The sequence below is a fragment of the Vulpes vulpes genome, chromosome 8 (assembly GCF_048418805.1).
Source record: "Vulpes vulpes isolate BD-2025 chromosome 8, VulVul3, whole genome shotgun sequence".
Lineage (NCBI taxonomy): Eukaryota > Metazoa > Chordata > Mammalia > Carnivora > Canidae > Vulpes > Vulpes vulpes.
In genome coordinates this window covers 64,295,577-64,312,110 of record NC_132787.1, presented here as the reverse complement: position 1 = coordinate 64,312,110, position 16,534 = coordinate 64,295,577, and positions in this window count along the sequence as shown.

Here is a 16,534-nt window from a genome sequence, read left to right as displayed (position 1 = left end):
ATGATTCATTAAACACATTATGATCCTGTCATACATTATGACTTTGGCCCAGTGAAATGCTCTGTAGCCATTTTTACCCTTTATTTAGCCTAAAACCCATTATTTTTTTTACCAAGGAATTGAATGAATCTCACATCACTATCTCTGTGGTTCTATTCAGAAACTAGGCCTATTCTTTTCTGTTTATCTTTCTAATAGGCTTCTCTAATAGCCATACCATTTAGAGAAATAAACCATTGGTTGTAAAAAACTGCCTTCAGATATTTAGAACTGCATTGTTTACTGACTGTAGAAGGCTCCAAATAGGGTCTAGAGCATTTTGGACTGTGATGGAACTTATTTTCAAGCCAGGTCTATTGGTACTTTCTTGCTAGATTCAAATGTCAGATTAGCAGCATTTGTAATGCCCAAATGAAGGTTCCAATGCCCTGTCGCTTACATCCAGATTCAATGCCCTGTAGGTGTCATCACAGAGATATATACCGACTAGTTCTCTACAGTGCAATAATGGAAGATTCCCCCCTCTCAACCACCCCCAAACTCTCAAGGATATCTCTTTTCTAATTGGCTACCATAAATAGAGCTCCGCATACACTTTTCAAGTGGACTCGGGCCCTGCCATTAACATGTGACACTTCCATCTGGGGGCCTGTAACTTCTGCGAATACTATCTGCCTCTAGCACTGTCGGGAGGCCCAAATGAAGTATAAAGGAAAGCATTTGTAAGGTCTCAATGTTCATAAATGGTATTATTCCTATTTTTACTCTCCTCCCTGGTGGAAGCCCTCAACAGGAAATGATGGGGATATTTTATAACTGAGTGTATCACTGGTGCTTGGACAAAGAGCCTAAAAGGCAATTCATGGGGCTTTCAGCTTAACACCCTCAAACTCATAAGTTATTGGTCTGCAAGGCCAGGGCAGTTTGGCATTAATATCCCTCGTTATTGTGGTGAGTATTTTTATTTGTAAGAAAAGTATATCTAATATAAAACAGGGTGGTTCCCTACTCCTTCTGCCATGTGCCTATCCCCTCGGGGGTGAGCAGGCAGTCTTCGGCTGTCTGGGAATGTTGCTTCTGTCTCCTTTGCTCTTTGATCTCCTAGAGGATTTCTGCTGACCTGTGTGCTGCTGGCCCATTGCCTCTCTTCTTCTCTGTTGTTGCCTCCATCTCATTGCTTTTCCCAGCATTTGGAGGCTGTCTCTAGATGGTTCTCCATATTGCTCCCGCAATTATCCTCAGGGCCTACTGGACCACTAATATATTGCAGGACTCCACCAACTCATTTTTTATTTCAAAGCCATCACTCTTGTCTCTGTCTGGCTTCTTTTTTGATTTTTGCCTTCCTGTAAGCAAGCTTACTTTTGATATTTATTGTCTTATCTCATCTTTAATCTCATGTTTCATAGAAACCAGGCTTAATTGAATCTTATTGAAAGTACGAGCAGATGCTGCCTCAAATTACTTTTGTTTCCTACGGTAAATCTTTTTTAAGTATGTCCTTCCTTTGCCTCCTATGAGCTCTGTTCTTCCTTTGTGCCTCCAAGTCTTTTCACAGGCCCCAAATTGATATGTGTGGGTTTGTTTTTGTTTTTTGTTTTTTTTTTTTTGCCTCCAGTTTATCCATACCCAAAAATGAAAATTCTACAGAGGCCTTGCATCTCCTCCAGAAACAGGTGCAGTAAGACACTAAAAATGAGGTACTTTCTCAGTTTCAGTGAAAGCCCCTGCATTAACAGGGGCAACCAGGACTAGATACATAATTTTCTGGACCCCATCTGAAGTGAAAATACAGGTCCTCTTGCTCAAAAATTATTGAGAAGGTGGAGATGGTGACAGCAGAGAAACCCAAGCACAGGGCCCTTCTGAATGAGGGATCCTGTGTAACTGCAAAGGTCATATACTCACAAAGCCAGCTCTGTGGAAAATGATGTCTACCATCCAAAGCAGGGCACTGGATCACCAAGCAGGACTTATAAAAAGTGTCTGTAAACTCTATTTTTCATATTTCAGCCCCTTAACTGAGTAAAAGGTATAAAAGGATTGATCTGAAGCAGCCGACTAGTGAGTTGGAATTTGGAGGATTTCTCTAGAGCAAAGTATCAGTGTGCTGTGAGAAACTCCCTCTTCAATGAGTGTGGCTTTGCGGATATCGCTTGGAGAGTTTTACACAGGGAAGATTTGCAGGCGGACAGCGAGGGAGCAGCCTCATCCTCATCCAGAGCAATGAGTAGAGTGTTCTTAGGAAGAAATTTCTGAGAACCACACAGATGCCTCGGGAAAAGAAAGTATCAGCTTTGAATGTCTGCCAAGTCAGGAGAGCACCAGATCGTGGCAAGAATGCCCTTTCCTGCCCCTGCCTCCTGGTCTGGGTGTGGAGTCTGTGGAACAGTAGAGCAGAGAGAGAAGAAGAGCTTTCTATTGAGATTGTGATTATTGCTCAGTACTGAAATGAGACTGCTTTGTGACTCTAAGTGATCAGACCATTTCTACAATCTGAGAATAATGGGACTGGCCCAAGAGTTCACCACAAGCCAAGGAAAAGAACAAAGGTAGCAGGCTTGCATTATGATTGGACCTCATCAAGTCTTGCTCACTTAAATGCACAGAATTTGTATCTCTCGTGTGGATCTCTTCAAGTTCCACCTGTTGGCTGAACAGAGATCTCTTGCTGGATCTTCAGATGAGTACCAGCTGCCTTTTTAATGATCCAGTATCTCAGACACCCACATGGGTCCCTAGTTTCCCATCACCCCGAATGCAGAGAATCTGCTTATTTGAGAAGTTGCGCCTGCAAGCCTTTCACTCAGGAACAGCTTCCTCCAATCCTTCCCAGAGGGAAGGGTACTGCTGTGGGCACCAAGTGTAAGCTACTGAGGTTGGCCACCTCTAGGGAATCCCCAGTGGGGGTGACCTAAGGCCCTTTTGCACTGCACTGACCGAAACCATCTGCCCCATTCTGCCCTGCAGCCCACCTCTGTCATCAGCCCAAGTCCTTGTTTCTCTAAGCTAGAGCCCACTAGCAAGCTTTGATTAGGGGAGTAGATCTCCTTCCTGACACCACCTCAGAACCACCTGGAATGCATTGCAGTCCCCAGTGTGCAGTCCCCACTGCCTCCCCCAGACCAATTGCAACCAGCCGACTGGAGAGTGAGGCTTGGACCCGTGGGTTTACATTACACACCAGGTAATGCCAATGTGCAGGGCGACTTGCAGGCTAGTCCATTCTTCACTCAACTTAGTCTCATCTTCCAGAAAGCCCTCATAGCCTTTGGCATGTGGGTGACAATGTTTCCTATTTTCCAGTGCTGACATGGAGTTTTCTCATATTATTATATTGAGATCAATTCAGATTTGTCTGTAATACAAGAAAAACTCTCCTAACTGTCAGTGCTAGGAAATAACTGTATAACATAAGGAAAATATGAAATCTTCCTCCACAGAGCTTGTAAAAGCAAGCCAGAGTCATCTTGTTTCCTGCAGCTCTTTAGGTGAACAGGTACCAGGCCTGGGTCCTCTCTCATGCTGTGGATTTATGCTGTAATCTTAATCAGTCAGACTAAGAGTCCCTCCATTGTGAAAAATTCTCCACGGGCAATCCTGTCTTAGTGAGGAGGCAGAAATGAAGGGTTGTCTGCATGCACAGTGAGTAAACAAATACGGACACCTTTGCTCACCTCTCCATGATTGTAATGTTGTATTGATGCCTGATTTTGAAAAATGCATTGTTCACTCTAAAGGTAAATTCAAGACTGTCAGAAAATGTAAAACATCCCTCAAAGGAATAAAATTGATCAGTGTGTTTATTCCATGCAAATTTAAATATTAAAATGTAGCAATCACAAACTGCATTGGATTACATTCAGCCCCTAACTTGTCTTTGTCGATTGCCCGGCACATCAGCAATTATTGTCACTCCTTGCCTTAATAAGCTCTCACATTTGTCCACTCTTTAAGCAACTAAGTATGCATTTCCTCCAGGATTTTGTTCACCTTCATTTACCTGCAGAGCTTGCAATGAAAAGTGCACCATCTCAGTTATCTGGCTTCTTCTTGCAGGCCTTCTCTACCCCAAGTAGAACAAGCAGATTGCTCTGCTCCCTTCCTATCCTGAACACTATCCAGGTGCTGAACACAAGAGGCCGTGAATAAATGATGAAACCAAGTTTTAGCTTAGAGCTTGCTGTGTTTCATTTGCATAGCTATAATGTCAGATTCATTATTCATAAGCATATGCTACAATGGCCCTCCCCTTATAGCTCAATCCTCCACCGCTTCTGACTCTCAGATGTGCAAGATGAACCATTCCTCTTGCAGCTTGGAGCAATTTCTCCTTTCTGAGTGCACAGTGGAGTGATGGCCCTGTTTTTTATGCAAGTGTGGATCCTTGGATGCATAACATTTACAACCTAACATAAAATAAAACTGAAGGTTTTGATACTGAATGTCATAAGCTTATTGGGTCAACAACAACAAAAAAAAAAAAAGAAGAAGAAGAAGGAGCTGGGACTCGCTATAGAATTCTGGTGGAGGGAAGAGTTGGTCTATCTGTCAATAGAAGTAAATCATGATGGTGTATATTGTAGGAGGCACACTGGGAAGGCTTTCCTAACCAAAAAATCTCTCCCCCATCTGGATGCTTCTCACGCCTGGGATTCCACTGTTTAATAATGTCAGGAAACATTGTCTCTGGGAAGGAAAAGATCCTCGGGATGAACGACTTACTGGCCACTATGATTTACTTTAGCAGATCTTTCTCTTCTCTGTGTGAATAAGATCCGCCACTCTTACATGGTACTTCCTATGTGTCAGGCACTATTCTAAGTGCCTCCCGTGTACTAATTCATGTGATCCTTAAAATGGCCCTAGGATGTAGACAATATCATCATCATCATCATCATCATCATCACCATCACCATCATCACCATCATCACAGTCTCCACATTCCAGATGAGGAAAGTGAAATATGGAAAGGTTGGGTGACTTGCCCAATTTCCAGGCAGGAGTTGAGATATGAATCCACATAGCCTTATTACAGAATCTGAACAGAAACACTGAACTGCACAGCCTCTGGAGGATGACATATGTGTGAGGGATCTCTCTGAATGTCGGGAATTAACAGAAACAATGGGAAATATTCTGAAAATAAGAAATGTGGAAGCACTCTGAGTGGGGCAAAGGACAAAGCCCTACTGTTACATAGGATCTGCCTCCAACCCTATTACCTTCATTCTCATCTCCTTGCTGCCTTTCCTTCACTGCTTGGGCCTCCTGCAGCAACTTGACACACCATGAATGATCCTTCAAAGCCTTCACACTCACTGTTCTCTCTTCCTGGAATGCTCAAGAGAGCCACATGGTTCCCTCCTTTGCCTCTTTCAACTGTCACTTCATCAGAGAAGTCTTGTCTGACCATCCTGTCCAACCATAGCACCACATAATCTATCCCTCCAACCTCCCCAATTTTCTGTCCCCTTTCCCTGCTTCCTTTTTCTCTATAGCACTTATCATCACCAGACATGTAATACATTTCTTCATGTATTTGTTTATTAGCTTCCCCCTACTACTTACCTGCCACTGGAATGGGAGCTCCATGAGAGAAAGAGCTTTGACTTTTGGTTCGCTGCTCTATTAACAGCACCTAAAACTATGCCTTCCACGTTAAAAGCTCAATAGGCATTTGTTAAATGAATGGGTGAATGACTATGAACTACTTGCTTTACAAGTCTTCTCAAGACAACCTCCAACTAGAAGATAAAACTTGAGACATCTAATAGGTCTGTCATACTTTATTTGCTTATATGTGTCAAGGGCCATAATTTAACAAGGCTCATTGACAAATTAAATCACTGATCTCCTTAGCAGTGACAAGGTTAGACCAGATATATTTTTAGACAGATACCAATATAAATATAGTGACTGGATTAATAAAAGGTTTTTGGTAGGGATGCTGTGTTGCTCCTAGTACATAACCTAGAAGCATTAGGCATGCAATCTATGGGAGATAAAAGTGAAAAGACGATTTGGGTGTTGCAGAAATGACCAAAGTCTTGCAGTTCACTCTGAGTTCAAGTCCTGGCTCTGCTGTTTATTGTTATATGACCTTAGGCAAATTAATCCACTTCATTGGGCTTCATTTCTCTCATCTAGAAAATGTGAATAGGTAGCAATATGGTGGCACTGACCTTGAAGGACTGTTGGGAAGAGCAAGTCAGACAATAGAGGTGAAATTGTTTAGTACCTGATAGGTTTCCTTTTGTTTATCCTGAATCTTTGTACAAAGCCAGCATGATTTAGTGAGAAGTTGGAAGCATAGCATAATCAACAAGACTCTCTATTTAAATAAGAAAAAGGAAAAATATAAAATTCACCAAACAAGTAGAACCGATCTTCTTTATTTCCAACAGCTCCCATAGTTCTACTTCATTGCTTTATTTAACAAATCTTAAATGAAATTAATTTATTTACTGAGCTCATTAACTGCCAGGTGTCACCACTTGGTGAGTATGTCTATTAGCTCTCTCTTATGATTAATACTTTACTGGTTAAGGAGACCTTTACTGTTCTTTCCTCTTCCAGAATACAAGTGTAGAATGAGAAAGCATTCTGAGGATTTGAGATGCTCTGGGTTGCATAAAGAGAACAAGGATACTATATGTTACTCCCAACAATAAACAACCAAAAATACCTTGAGAAATACTTTGTGTTTTCAGTATTAGAATAAATCTATGGGTAGCAAAGTGTGGATGAGGCATCCGCAGGATAGAGTAGAAATGAAATGATTAGTTTGGGCCCAGAGTCATTTGTTCTTTTAGTTTATGTATAATCATTGTCTACTTATCTCATGGGACCATTAACTTCCACATGCATGGCCTCGAGTCCAAGAAAAGAAGAAACATTGCATGAAGTAAAGTCTTATTTTATTATTAATTAGTTCTCCCCAGGCTCAGGGGATGCTCTATGTCTTTCTGTTTCTGTTGTGGAACAGACTGTCTCAGGGCTGTTATCTGACAGCCCTTTTTTGGCAGCACTGCATGCACAAAGAACTCCCATTCATTTCAAGGAGAGAGCTGCTCCTGCCAATGCCGGGAAGGGATCGCTAAAAATCACCGCAGAGGGAATAGAGGAACTGAGACCCGCATTACACATCACTCATTCACCTTTTAAGCTCTGTGGATAGTATCTTACCTGAAGTAGGCAAATCAGGGCTCCCCCTTCCCTCTGACCAACTCTTAAGTTTGGGAGGTACTCATGGTGGTGTATAAAGTCAAATCCTTGTCTCAGGGCTTCTAACTGAGTGATGACAAAGTTGCAAGCAGATCTCAACCTTTTAAATCCTCGTCCATCCTTGTAAATTTCTCTTTTTTACACCATTCTCCCTTTCACCCACACTCCTTGGTCCACATGGTGAACTTTTGTGATTTTTTTTTCTGTGAAATTAGCCCATAATTTTATAGGCCAGCTTTCTTTGAGTGATACTTCTTTCAGGGTGGTATAATTGTGAAGAGCACATAGCAAAATTGTTCCTAAGAAAAGTCCTGAAGTAGGTAGGAATTGTTCACTCTCATAATTTTTATGGTCCCCACTGGTATGATGGGAAAAGTGAAATAGTCTTAAGGAATAGATGAAATGTGTTTCATATACCAAGTGGAGAGTTTATCAATTATTGCAAAGATGATTCATTCATTCTAGCCAAAAAGCAGTATTAAGCATTGATTATAAACATGTTTATCTAATAAAAATTTTGGAACTTATATTGTTCATAGAAAACAGCAAGAACCCAGAGAATCAGTTGATTTGATGGTAATAAATGCCTGATGTAGTCACAAAATCTCATGAACACCAAAAGAAAAGAAGAAGAAAAAATAATGCCCTAAGAGTTGTAGTGGATTTTAATTTCATTGAATGAGCATTTTATTGACCCTTTTCAAAAAGTGTAAACAGCACATTTGCATTCCCATCAAGTTTATAACCTTTTTCCCTGTCCAAAAGAAATGTGAACTATCTCAGAGGGATGACTGTGATTTACAATTACAAAAAGAAAAAAATCATTTAGGGGAAATGGGTCTGAATTATCAATCCATCTAAATACAAAGTAGTTTTAACTATGATATTATCTCAAATATATTACAGACAAATCGGACTACCAACCATATCTTTCTACATGGTTGGCTTAATGAATGGATGAGTCACTTATAATAAGCAGCACTCCTCGGCAGTAAAGACAATTTTGTTTAAAATCTTAAGTTTATTTTCTTAGTAAATAGACCCCATGAGCCCTTACCCCTAGTATCACCATGAAAAAAAGAAAACATTTTACTGTTGGTCAGCAGAGCTAGGAGATATAAAGGACTGACTATAGAAAGGAAAAGAATGAGGAGAAAAAAGAGAAAACATGTTGATACTTCATATTTTCTTAGCAGTCCTCTGTTTCACAAATATTTCAGTATAATTTTTATTCCAACACCTATAGAATTATCTCTGAGTCTTATTGATGGTTCTTGTGTCAAAGAGATTTAACAGTATACAAATTTAATTGTATAAAAGTTTAAGTTCTCAGAAAGTAAAATTCCTAAGAAAACATGAATAGTCTGACTGATTCACAAGGACCCAAACCTGCTCTAGCCCCTTGGAACACTTCCTTTTGGGATACTTCCTCTGGAAACTTAGCTACCTTACTGAGAGAAGCCCAAAGCACATGGGGAGGTCATGGAGAGGTGCTCCAGTCTACAGCCCCAGATCAACTTTCATCTGGGTGCTTAGTGGCAGCCAGAATCAACTGCCAGCCACATAAGTGAGCTGTGTTGGATGTCTGGCACAGACAAGCTGTCAGAATATCTGACAGCACCGATGTGAGAGACCTAAAGCAAGAACTGTCCAGTTAAAACCAGTCAAGTCACTGAACTGTGATAGATAAGAGATCATTGTCTTAAGCCACTACATTCTGGAGTGGTTTTTTACATAGAAATAAGTCACTGGAAGAGTCCCTATGACTAGGATTTGGTCCTGATTTATCCCCTTTAGCTCCATGCTACTGGATCTAGAGTCTCTGAATCTGCTTGTTTAAGGTCTAGACAAATTTCTCATTTAACTAAAGCCATCTACTTCCCTGTCCCACAGTCCTCTTTGTACCATAGCTGAAACCACTGGACGTACACTACAACTCAATCTACCTTATTTTCTGAAACCAAATCGTCTTTCTGGACCTCTTAAATCCCAACTCCTTGTCCTGATGGCTCTCTATCAACAAAGCTTCTACCAATGGTTCTCAACCTTGACTGCACACTGGGATCTTTTGAGGAGAATTAAAAAATACAGTTACTAGTTCCCATCCCAAGAGATCCCCATCTAATTGGTCTAGAACGTGGTTTCTCTATACTGATGATATTGACATTTGGAGCCAAATAATTCTTTGTTTTGAGAGGCTGTTGCCATACTGTAGGATGCTTGGCAGTATCCTGGCCTATACCACTGGATGTCAGGAGCACCCTTTCAGTAGTATTAACAAACAGAAATTTCTCCAGATGTTGCTAAATGTTTTCTGGAGGGGGCAAAGTCACGCCTGGTCGAGAATCAGTAGTGTGACAATTCAGCCCAGGCATCAGATTACCAAATTCCCCAGGTGATTCCAATGTCTAGTTGAGGTTGAGCATTACTAATCTAGTGTAGTGCTGCTTTTCATATTTAAATATATATATGAATCACCTGGGGCTCTTATTAAACTGAAGATTCAGTAGGTCTGGGGTGGGCTGGAGATTCTGTACTTTTTTTTTTTTTTTTACCATTTTATTTATTTATCTCAGACAGAGACAGCGAGAGAGCACAAGTAGGGAGGAGGGTCAGAGGGAGAGGGAGAAGCAGACTCCCCACTGAGCAGGGAGCCCCATGTGGGGCTCAATCCCAGGACCCTGAGATCATGACCTGAGCCAAAGGCAGTGTCTAACTGACTGAGCCACCCAGGTGCCCCAGAGTTTCTGTACTTCTAACAAACTCTGAGGTGATTTGGATGTGGTTCTCAACTAACTCATTGAGTAGCTATGAAATAGACACTACAATTTGCCTGAGGGCTATACTTACACTTAGCACCTTCACCTGAATACCCCAGGACCTTTATCCTAATTGCTCCCAGAGAAAAATGGTTGATTGTCAAAACAGGGTACCTAGACTCTCCACAGCAAGCAAAGATGCCTGAAAACATGGTAGCAGAGAAAATACTTCGAGTGAATTATTCACTTCCTCAGGATCAGTGTGCAGACTACATATTGCATTTCACCAGGGTGGAAGGTGCCAATAGATAGGGGAAAACTTCCCTACAGTTTACTGCTTGTTGTTGCCAAGGAAGAAAGCCAAACAATGCCTTAAGCTGCCAGCCTTTTTCAATAATACACTTCACGTTTGCCAGCAGGGAGAAAGACTATGCGTGGGACAAAGATCCTTGCCCCCACTGCCTGAGCTCCCTCCTCGTACTCCTTTGGCAAGTCTGCAGCTTTAATGTTATATCTCAGGGGTTAAACAAATGAGTCAAGAGAGCAGATTTTTAGTTTGAAAAGGGATTTCAGGAAGTCAATTCTAGTCCCTACAGGACAGAGGTCAAGCTACAATCGAGTCAAGACAGACTAGCCTTCTGGAATTTACACAAAACTGAGGAAAGGTTACGTCTTCTTCTATCCAGGATACAGGTATGCAGAGGTTTGTGTGACTGTGTTCTGCTTTGGCTTTTGTCCAAGAGAAGTGCTCTCATTTCATTCTGGTGGTATTTATTTGCACTAAAATTACTTCAGAAGTATATACACTCTCACCTGTAAATTTAGCTAGGAACTTGACAGTGCTAGTGGCTAAGGAGTCTTCTGGGCATATTATTTAAATCCTACTGGCTCCAAAAGGCAGAAAAGGCATCTCGCTGTCTGGGGATCTACAGTGAAATACCAACCTACCTATAGACTCTATAGACTCTCTCAGTGTATAATATACAATACCACTGTGCATGTCATCTAGGAAAACTGGGCGGGGGGGCAGGTGAAATTGTCCAAGAAAATAATTCTGATTAATTTTAGAGCATGCTCTGAGTATAGAAACTGTGAGAGATTCCTTCTCTTCTGCTTTTCTTCATGTCCTCAAGAGAAAATTCTAAACAGACTTCTAGTAGATGAACACTACTTAATTCTGAATAGATCATGTCCTCTGTGACCCATATTTCCTTCCTGATTATGAAGAAGGGGATTGACAGTGAAAGAAAGCTCAAGTTCCTGTTTACCTCTCTTTTTCTGAAAAACTTAGATCCAATCAGGCTTATTAACTAGATCCTGGCTGCCTCTCCCCTTCACTGTATCTTAGCTCCTCTTAGGTAGAAAATAATAACCTATAGGACGACATTAAAGCCTCCAGGGACATTCAGCAATATCTGGAATTTATTGGTTGTCACGGTACTAAGAGTCATTACTGGCAGCTCATGAACAGAGGCCCCAGATGCAGCTAGATGTCTGGCTTACACAAGGCAATCCTCACAACAAAGAATTATCCAATTCAAAATATTGACTTGCTGCTGTTGAAAACCCTGTCTCCAATTTTTAGAAAGTCCAAAGACTCAAGTAAAGGCTACTAGAGACTGCAGGCCCCACTCATCCTACCACCTACAATTCTTCTTCTAGAACACAAGGAAAGAGGATGAGAAAAGACTCCTACGAGGAATTCCTGTCCTTCTCCAGAAGTATGGAGATCTTCCCACCCTGCTCCTCTCTGCTCCCCCAGAGGGGAAAAGCGCCTAACACATAGTAGGTACTTAGTAAATACTTGTCAAAGAAATAAATCAATCCTATCCCTGGGTTCAAGGATGTCCTCATCTAGGAAAGGAAGAAGAGGAGAAGTCATAGTGGGGACTTTTCAGGCAGTGTGTACAGCACAGTGGTGTTTCTCAAGCATTAATGTGCATGTGAATCACCTGAGGGTCTTGTTAAAAATACCGACTCTGATTGACTAAGTCGAGGACGCAGCCTGGAAGTTTGCATTTCCCCTAGGCTTCCAAGTGGGGCTGGTACAGTCCAGGTCACACTTTGAGCAGCAAGCATAGACTTTCTCAGCTCCCTGTCCTCTTGCAAAAAAACAGGAAAGATAATAAAATCTCTGCTGTGCCCACTTGAAAAACATGTTGTGATGACATTAAAAAAATGTATTATGTCCTGACACAATCTAGACACTTTACAAGGGACTTCAGAAATTATAGAAACTGAACTCTTCCATTTTTCAGTGAGGAAACAGAGGCCCAGTCCACCTTATTTTGCTCAAAGGTCACAGTGGTGATTGGCAGCAGAGTCGGAACCAATCCTTCATTCCAACTCCCCATCCAGCCATCTTTCCCCTCCGTGTGTGCTGGCTGCACACACTGCCTGGGGCCTACAACTGGCTGCTGTTTACCTATCTCTGGTTTCCTCTCGTGGTGCTGGGTAATGCATTGGCTAAAAATGAAGCTGACCTCTCCTCCGGGTGCACCTGCCATGCCCTCCCTATCCGACTGTCACATCCAGTGAGATTGGTCTGCTATTGCCACATCTCTGAAATCAACGGTTCTACTCCGCTGCTCCTTTTTCTGCTTCACAATGTCCTTATACTGGGTTTTGCTCCCCTAATGTAGGAGAGAAGCACAAACCAAATTAACTATAGGTGGAAAGAGCAGTCAGCCTGGTGCCAAACGACAGAGCAGGCATCTAGCTGGGGCTAAACCCCACATTTTGATTCCCTGTGCATTCTCTACAGCTCTTCAGAGAGAACTCGGCCACTCACTGTTTACAACCAAACCCTCATTAGTCCAACAGCCTGTTGTCTTAATACTAAAAACCTACTCATCAATAGCAATTTAGGTGAGGGGAAATTTTACTTAAAGAGAAACATTCTATTATTTATATGTTCGCTTTAAGAATCCTACTCTCCAATTGTCTCGAAATAATCTTGCGTCTGCTTTTCTTCTCCTGCAAAGTAGATAATGCTGTTCTGAGAACTGAAGTTGTATTCCTGTCCTGTGTCTTTTCTTGCCACCAGGCTGAAGCATCCCTCTGCGTCTCATGGATTTCAAGTGCCATCTAGTGGTAAATCTTCAGATGTTGAGAATAATGCAACAAAGTTTAATTTAGCAAGCATAGCCAGGTCTCTGAATTATGGTAGGATCACCTCTTTACCTGAGAATCTTCAGATCTGCCATATGTGAATCACCAACATTCAACAATTTTAAACACAGTTTTCAAGTAACTCTGCATATTAGTTCAAGCATCACTTTTAAAAAACTTTCATTTCTCAATCTAAAGTCTTTTGAAAGAACCTTATAATTAGTTTTTCTATTATATATTAAGAACAAGTGGGAGCATTCTGCATAACTTTTATTTCAAAGACAGTTTTTTTAAACCAAAAAGAGCAGCTTAGTTCTTTCATTGGTATTTTCCATTTGCTTTGACAACTCCATCTACTTCTTCCATTACAGAGAAGAGTGACAACTTGGGATTTCATTCTACAAAAAGACCAAAAAAAGTCTTTCCTCACTTCCTCTTCTTTGGAATAGAGGAAATCTGGAAAGACTGAGTATCCCTTCTCTTCCTCCACCCACATAAGCCCTCAATACCTGCCCCTTCCCACCTTTGGAGCCTCCTGACCCACCACCTGCACTTAGGTAAATCTGGCTGAGTGCTCTATCATGCGGGCTCCTTTGTTGCTTTTCTGTTCAATGGCAGACAAACTGGGGGAGCAGACACTAAGGAATGTGTCTATAGATTCACCACTAGATCATAATGGAGTTAAAGTTCTGATTTAGATTTTCAGCCCATGGTCTAATGCTTCTTCTTCAAGATCAAAGAGTTGTGGCAGATATGCACTTACAAAAGTAGACCCCAGGTTCTCAGAGTAAATGTGTATAGATGAAACACAGCCAGAGAGATATGAAAACAGCTGTCCCTCCAATAGCACAAATGGAAAGTTCAGAAGGAGTTTTTATTAAAAATTATTAGGTATCTTTGAAGAACAACTACTGTTAAATGCTAGCTCACTACAATTTACTTCACTTTGTTTCTGATAACTTTTGTTTTTCTGGATAAAAATGTTAACTATAGAAGATACAGACTAAAGCATAAAGTAAAATATAAGCTATCCCTCATATATCCTGTAGACATAACACTATTAAATTCCCTTGGGCTGTTGTCCTGTAGATGTCTAGGTATAGAGATTGGGATTATATATAAACAGGTTTGGTCAGGTGGGTTTTTTTAAATAATATATTATGAGCATTTCCCCCATGTCATTAAATATAGTCACAACATCAAAATATTCCATCTGATACTTAATTTAACCAATACTTGTTGATAGACTTATTGATAGATTAGATTGTTCCTAAATCCTTGCTCTTATATAATTCTGAGATGAACTACTCTATAGACAAATAAGACAAATGGAAATATTTATTACAAATTGACTTCTAGAGCTTGAATTGTGGAGTCAAAGGAAGTGAACGTGTTTATGTTTTGTGATACACAGCAACTGTTCCCTAGAAATGTAAACATCAACTAACACTCTCATTAGGACCTTGTAAGTGTACACCGGTGACATTTTCTTGGAGGAGGCCCCTACCTCATCAGGGTGCCTCCTAGAGCATACAGTAAACCTATTAAAAATCTTGACCTTTTAACATCGCCATGCATGTGTGCAGGCCTTCTGATTTTAAACCTGTAAGCACCTCCATCATTAGCTTAGACCATCTCACAAAGTATATGTTATATATAAGACCATCACAAATGCATCCCTGGTCTCTCAAGGAGATAAGAGATGTTTTCATTGTTCTGTCTTCTACTTTTCTGTATAAATTTGTATAAAATTCTGCCCAGATTTTGTAGTCATTTTTTTTTCATGTAGTGCTACCTGACATGCACATAAGTCTGATAAGTAGGTATAAAACTTACATTCTCTTTCCCTTATCTATATTGGTCTTTTGTTCTTGAGAATCTTTTATTTTCCTAACAACCCTGTGAGAAAACCTATGTCCTGAGAGTCAGAGTTTCTGTGGACATGGCCATATGGTAACAATAGTAATGGTAGAAACCGACAATGCAATTCTGGAACATTCCATCTGAATTCACTTAATAGAATATTTTACCAAAAAAAAAAAAAGAATATTTTACAATTGACAATTTTAAGAACTGTAATCAAGTCTTCCTGACTTCTTATACATTATTATTTTCTGGAAAACTGGTGATATTCCTCAATTCTTTTGATTAAAAAAAACCTAGAAATATTTTTAAAATATGTACGAAAACTATTACTCAAATTAAGAAAGTCTAAATTTTTTTTTAAAAAGCCTCTCATTGAAAGTTTGCTTTCTCATTCCTGTTTAAAATCCCTTCAATAATCAGGAGAGGCTCATCAGTTTTGCCTGATTATTAAACTAGGATAGTAGTCAGGATTTGGCTGGAAACTCCCAATTTCTCTCTTCTCTAATACTGTCAGGGAGGGTTTTCAACTCTGAACACAAGCCAACTAACAGAATGTATTATTCTGGTTGAGACTGACCAAATCCACATTGTAATTAGGCTTGACCCTCTAAAATTGACAATATTTGACTGATTTAGGGGGGAAATTGGCAATTTCATATGGCACAAGCTAATAGAACAACTCATAATTACCAAATCATAGGTAATAGATCACTAGAAGCAAACATTCAGAGGTGTCACTACAGTGGATTCTAAAGTTTGCTACCAGCCTTTTATTGAAGATAGGTACAGACCATTGAGCCAGGAATGGCTGCAGAATTGGTGTCTATAATACTATGGGCCCAGCCTTCTATATCTGGCATCATCTTCTGACCTGATTCTGCACAGGACCCCATTTATGGCCCATGCTGACCTGGACTATTCCATGTCTTGCTGGTTGTTTCCTTTTTTTTTTTTTTTTTTTTTTTTTATTTTATTTTATTTTTTTTATGATAGTCACAGAGAGAGAGAGAGAGGCAGAGACACAGGCGGAGGGAGAAGCAGGCTCCATGCACCGGGAGCCTGATGTGGGATTCGATCCCGGGGCTCAAGGATCGCGTCCTGGGCCAAAGGCAGGCGCCAAACCGCTGCGCCACCCAGGGATCCCCTGCTGGTTGTTTCCTAACATAACAAGTAGTTAAATGGAGATTAAGACAAAGTAAGGATCCCATCATTCATGCAAGAAAGGAAGATCACCAGGGCTGGACACATCCTCAGGCAGACTAAGAGACAGCCACATTGACCCCATTTATGCTCTGCCCACCATCCACATTTCCTGTGTCTATTAGCAAATGACTAGGTTAGGATCCAAACAAATCATCAGAGTAGGGAGTAGAAAATTCAACTTTTCCTCTTAATCCCATTGAATGAGAGAGGAAGACTCCCCCTTTCCAAGCGAACAAAAGAAGCACCAGAGACTCATTCATTGAGATGAAGAGCCTTTAAATTTAAGAAAAGGAGATAGGGGGCAGCCCTGGTGGCTCAGGGGTTTAGCGCCACCCTCAGTCCAAGGCGTGGTCCTGGAGAGGCTCTTG